The sequence below is a fragment of the Amblyraja radiata genome, chromosome 15 (genome assembly GCF_010909765.2).
Source record: "Amblyraja radiata isolate CabotCenter1 chromosome 15, sAmbRad1.1.pri, whole genome shotgun sequence".
Taxonomy (NCBI): domain Eukaryota; kingdom Metazoa; phylum Chordata; class Chondrichthyes; order Rajiformes; family Rajidae; genus Amblyraja; species Amblyraja radiata.
Genome location: NC_045970.1, coordinates 21,104,871 through 21,111,384, shown reverse-complemented (window position 1 = coordinate 21,111,384; position 6,514 = coordinate 21,104,871). Strand labels below are relative to the sequence as shown.

Below are 6,514 nucleotides of genomic sequence, written 5' to 3'. Positions count from 1 at the left end.
CTGACGGAAGCGTGGCTGCCATTCTGTGCCTACGGCCCCTCCGACCACCACCAATCACTCACACACATTCACACACATTCACACACAGGCAAAGGTGGGTGAAGTGTCTTGCCCAAGGACACAACGACAGTATGCACTCCAAGCGGCATTCGAACCGGCTACCTTCCGGTTGCCAGCCGAACACTTAGCCCATTGTGCCATTTGTCGTCTCTTGACCGAGACCTGTCAATTACTTGTGCCCTAGGCAGTTTCGGTAAACAATCTTGTGCAGACACAGATAGAATACACAAGGAAATAAGTTACATAAATGTTTCCATCATTTGTGCCCTAGGCAGTTTCGGTAAACATTCTTGTGCAGACACAGATAGAATACACAAGGAAATAAGTTACATAAATGTTTCCATCAGACTTCCCTCTTATCCTTAAACTGTGACCCCTAGTTCTGGACTTCCCCAACATCGGGAATAATCTTCCTGCATCTGGATCTGACCGGTTGCATCGTGGCGTGGTTCGGCAATTTGAGCGCCCTGGAGAGGAAAAGACTACAAAAAGTAGTAAACACTGCCCAGTCCATCATCGGCTCTGACCTTCCTTCCATCGAGGGGATTTATCGCAGTCGCTGCCTCAAAAAGGCTGGCAGTATCATCAAAGACCCACACCATCCTGGCCACACACTCATCTCCCTGCTACCTTCAGGTAGCAGGTACAGGAGCCTGAAGACTGCAACAACCAGGTTCAGGAATAGTTACTTCCCCTCAGCCATCAGGCTATTAAACCTGGCTCGGACAAAACTCTGACTATTACCAACCACTTTCTGTTATTTGCACTATCAGTTTATTTATTCATGTGTGTATATATTTATATCATGGTATATGGACACATTTATCTGTTTTGTAGTAAATGCCTACTATTTTCTGTGTGCTTAAGCAAAGCAAGAATGTCATTGTCCTATACAGGGACACATGACAATAAACTCACTTGAACTTGAACTTGAACATCTAGCCTGTCCAACCCCTTAAGAATTCTGTAAGTTTCTATAAGATCCCCCCTCAATTTTGTCGCATTCCAGGTGGATTCCAATCTTCTGTATGTCACTCTAACAGGAACAGGCTCAAGGCGATGGACAAGGTCCTCTGTTTTTAGCATGGATGAAGACACGAGGACCAAGGAACTTGAGGCAGTCAATGGATGTGTCTTGAAGACAGTCAGCATTAGGGTCAAAGATGTGCTAAAGGTCCTAATGAGTATGAAGGTAGACAAATCCAATAGACCTGATCAGATATATCCATGGACACTGTGGGAAGTAGAGAGGAAATTGCAGTTACCCTGGCTGAGATTTTTGATGTAATCATTATCACAGGTGAGGTGCTGGAAGAGGTGGTTGCAGTTTGGGAAGTCAAACTACGGCAGGACCTAAACAGTGAATGGCAGGGCTCTGGGGTTGTTGTAGATCGGAGGGATCTAGGAGCATAGGTACATGGTTCCTTGAAAGTAGCATCACAAGTACATAGTGTGGACAAAAAGGCTTTCAGCTCTGGCCTTGAACAGTCAAAGTATTGAGTATAGAAGTTGGGAAGTCATGTTACAGGTGTCAAGATATTGGAGAGGCTACGTTTATAGTGTTGTGTTCAATTTTGGCCATCCTGTTGTAGGAGATATGTTGTTAAGGTAGAGAGTGTGCAGACAAGAAGCTAATCTGCATAAAAGGATAAATTGGATAAATTAATCTTCTAAATAGAGATGCTGCAGAAATAACTACATCAAAAGCATTTTGCTTTATTTTATTCCTCTCATGCCGTCACCAACCCGGTAATGCTGACAATCCCCGAGGTCCATATAAGGAGCTTGAGTGCTGTGTCACATATCACATCTCCAGAACATTACATATTGAAAACAAGATGTGAACAAACATGTGTAGGAAGGAACTACAGATACTGGTTTAAACCGAAGATAGACACAAGATTGTTGGAGGAGGAGCCATCTTGGTGAACGGCTGCTAGCAGCAGCCGTCCGTCTTAAATTCGTTTTTTTTTCTAGTTTTTAGTGAGTCCTGTTTTTTTGTTTGTAGGGGATATGGTCTTTTAATGTGGGGGGGTAGGTGTTACTTTATTTATAGGTCCCTACCTGGTCGGTGTGGCAGCCTTTTTTCCGGGCTGCCCGTCGACCCGTCGTCGTGGCCTACCAGCGGGCTTGGAGCGCCGTTTCTTGGCGGGAACCACCCAGCACCTCGGCCTGCGTGGCGGCACTGCATTGGAGCGCTGGAGCGGAGCGGAGCGGGCGATGCCTTGCCTGGGTCGCCGCGCTGGAGCTCTGGCGAGCTGGACCGCCGTGAGCAACATCTCCGGGCTGCGGGTTTGCGGAGCGGAGAGGCGGCGTGCGTAGAGGCGGCGTGCGTAGAGGCGGCAAGGCGGCAGTGAGGAGAGCGGTCGCCGACTTTTTCATCTGGAGCCCAGGAGCGCCAAACCGGCGCGGCCTTGTCGGCTTCGGCAGCCGCGGGCTCCAACCAAGAAGCGGCCGTTCCAAGTGGCCCAGCCGCTGAAAGGACTCTCCCGACGCCGGGGCAAGACCACCCGGTGAGAACGGCCAGGGACATCGGGCCTCCGTAGAGGCAATTGCGGTGGCCCCAATAGGCCTGACTTTGGGGTGAACATGGGGTGGGGACTGGACATTGTGCCTTCCTCCACAGTGCTATCCACTGTGGGGGGATGATTTTTTTTTTGTCTAACTGTAGTCTTGTAGGTCTGTGTCCAAGATGGCTGCCGTGAAGGGAGAGTGGACGCTGGCACGAATTGGTTGCCGCTGCTCTCTCTTCACACTGTGTTTTTGATTTTCTGTTTTTGGATTGAATTCTGTTTTTAATTTGTGTCATTGTGATGTCTTTAATTACTTGTTTTACTCCGATTATATGTTTTAATTTCGATTACTATGTAAGGTGTCCTTGAGATTTTGTATGAAAGGCGCCCATTAAATATAAAATTTATTATTATTATTATTATTATAACTCAGGGACAGGCAGCATCTCTGGAGAGAAGGAATGGGTGATGTTTCGGGTTGAGAACCTTCTACAGTTCGAAGAAGGGTCTCGACCTGAAACGTCACCCATTCCTTCTCTCCAGAGATGCTGCCTGAGTTACTCCAGCATTTTGTGTCTCATGAGAACAAACGTGTTTGGAGAAGGAATTCTGGGATGGAGAGATGGATTAGTGGGGAAGTGAAAACATGTAGATGGGGAGATAGTAGACAGTGGTTAGATTACTCGGCCACAGGCTAGCACAGAATGAATAATACTGACTATTGTGCTCCACGTGTAGTGAAGAGAAGGTGAGAGCAGATAGAGATGGGGTGTTGTCTGTCATCCACCAGATCCTCTTCAAAAACAGCAATTGGAGCTCCCAAAGTGACTTTTTGCACGAGAATGCCATTCTGCGTGAAACTGTTTCAACTGCAGTTTCTATATAAACTAGGCATTAAGCCATATATAGGCAATTTCTGCAATTCTTACACTGGACAGGCCTACTTAAACCATTCCTTTATCAGTCCTCCACACATGTTCATTGATTTACTAAAAGCTTGCAGCATTTCCTGCTTTTTCACACGAACTAATGACTTCATAGCCTTACTTACTGCATTATCATGATTAAAGGAATTGTGCCAGATTCCAATAAATCACCTTGTCAAGATTCAGAGAGTGTAAAATAGTAAGATTAAATGAGAACTTACCAGTTTGAAGTTTGATCTGTATTTTATGAGGAGTTACGATGAGGGATTACGTGAAGAACCCGCTCAGTGCGCAGGCGCGGCATACTTCCAAGCAGCGGTGTGGAATCACAGATAGACACAGTTATTTGAAGTAAACATAGTAAAGATAAGGAGACATCAATTTATTAGTTTGATCCATATAATGAGGGTGGGAGCGGAGGGCACGTAATCCCTCATCGTAACTCCTCATAAAATACAGATCAAACTTCAAACTGGTAAGTTCTCGTTTAATCTTACTATTTTACTTCGGAGTCACGTGAGTGACTACGTGAAGACTTCAAAGCTCTGTGATTTCAAACCGTGTAACAGTTCATACTTCACTCGCTGCCGAAGTCATTCGAGGGAGGAAGTATGTTATCGTAATCAACCATGAATCTGTTTGTAAAAACAATAATGGTGTTATTAACCAATAGCCAATAGACCAATTGCTCCCCCGGGCTTAAATTTTATATTTTTTGCAGATTCTTTTTCTGCAAATGATACAGGTTCTGTCAGTGGTTTGTTATAAAAGTTTGGAACGTATACTCCCTAGACCACCCAGCAAGTAGCCAGGATGTGGTCCATAGGCTCGTCCATCCTCTTAGTTACTGACGTGGAAGCTGTCCTGGTGGAATAAGATTTTATACACGTTAGTATTTACTCCAGCAACTCCCAGTACCTGCTTGAGCCACTAGAGATAGTTTAGCTCGTCACCCGACCATGAGGTTTCCTGTGGCTGACCCATAAGGCTTTTTCCTCTCCCTCGGTATTCCTTATTGTGTCGATCTCTAAGTGGGTCATGACACATAAAACGTGGTTCAGGTGGGTATGCCCGGAATTTCATGACTGGACCTGATGTTCCTGGTCTGTTCTGTTTGGCCAACCCTTGAATGGACATGTGACACTATCTGGTGTTATAACCATGTTGTCCCATCGCAGTAGATGGGAGAGCTGGCTCTTTGTGTTGATGTAAGGCCACCAGCATGTCCATCTTCAGGGTAGGCTGTTCCAGGGTGAGTGACCTGGCTGGTGATCATCCCCTAAGGTATGTCAGGATTTCACTGACATCCCAATTTGGGTGTACCTATTTCTGGGGAATGGATTGATATACCTCTCCTGTATCTGATCACCAGTGAGCGGTACCCAAGTTGAGTAGGCTAACAGAACATGTCCTTCATTGTGGTGAAGACCTGCCAGGAGCTCCAGTGCAGTTTTTTGTTATAGTTGAATGTGTAATTCCTGTTTTGGAAAACAGTGTACCATTTCTTGATGCTCCTCAGGTATGTTCCCTAGGATATGTGACGGAATACTGTCATCAGGTTGATAGTGCTGCTGATCCAAGCACAGCAATGGTCTTCCCAATTCTGCAATTCTTTTAATGACCATGTCGAGGATCACTGGGAACCATGCTCATGGACTTGGTCCACTGTAATTTGCGTAGTACCCGACTATGAAGCCGTAGTACCTATTGAAGAGGTAGAAGGAAAGGAAAACATAGAGATTAGGTTCCCCCCACCCCTCAATACGCGGGAATGTCTCCATTGCCGCTGCCTTGAGATTGGTTTCATGTGACGTAAGTTAGTACGTGGTGATTTAATTGGATATAAGGAATCGATATCTGGTGTCCATATTGCTTAGTGATTTCAGCAAATATTTTTGGTTTAAATGTATGTTTACAGTATTTAGCTCACCTGATAGGTGAGTTACTGATGGTCAAACATGTTTGACGACATACGGTTTGCAATTGTTAATAAATTGTCACCGAATATCGATGTTCTCCGCCCAAGTGGTTTGGTATATGCCACCACTGATGTTGTTATCTTATAAACGAACATGCAAATTTGGTGGATTACTGAGCAAATGCTTCACTAGAATTAAGTAAGTTAATATATAATATGTTTAAGTCAATTCATATTGGCATTAAGTATTACAAGCTCAGTAACACATCAGGACACATAAGATGTTACTCAAAACAGGTGGAAGTGTACAACCATAATCCTTCCTGCCGATAAATTCCATGATAACACTACAGATTAATCCATTTGCCCCCATATTACAGGTATGGAGATAGTTTTGAACACTAGTATCTCAGCTCATAGGAAAGGTACAAAGTTCAGTAGCTGGTAATGCTGCTATATCCCAATTACTTTGCCACGTAGTTGATTGGTGGTTAATGCACCATGACTGATAGCCTTAATGAATACCAGACAACAACGTTGTGGATGGTCAACGTAAATATCTGGATATATATTTTGTGCACCGTTCCCAGAAGCACTGCAATACTGGGTCGATGCGTGGAGTGGACGGAGCAAGCCCCTATTCCATCTCCCTGTTCCTAAATTCAATTTAATATATGGTCCCTAGATAAGGGACGTATCAGATTATTAAACTGATAAGAACAGATACTAGTCTGAAGAAGGGTTTCGGCCCGAAACGTCGCCTATTTCCTTCGCTCCATAGATGCTGCTGCACCCGCTGAGTTCCTCCAGCCATTTTGTGTACCTAAGAACAGATACTACACTTGATCTTAGCCAAAAGGCCGAGAAGCGATGCAGCTAAAGCTGTATCCAAGGATAGTTTGTCGTTAATATATAGACATGCCATGACGGAATGTTTCTAAGTGTCAGGGCTAGTTGATTCTGGATAACTTTGACTTAAATGCCGCAACGCTCATCATGGTTACTCCATCCAGGTAATTGCGGTATATCCGAAACTTATATGAGAAGGTACTGAATAGTGTGCATCTTCAAGGTCGATGTCTACCATAAAGTATCCT

The 6,514-nt window shown here is 44.7% G+C and overlaps 2 pseudogenes; both read right to left on the bottom strand.

Moving 5' to 3' along the window:
• Positions 1 to 5,987: 5,987 nt before the first annotated feature.
• LOC116981674 lies at positions 5,988 to 6,161 on the bottom strand (annotated as a pseudogene).
• A 52-nt stretch (positions 6,162 to 6,213) lies between these two features.
• On the bottom strand, positions 6,214 to 6,289 carry LOC116981685 (annotated as a pseudogene).
• Positions 6,290 to 6,514: the final 225 nt, after the last annotated feature.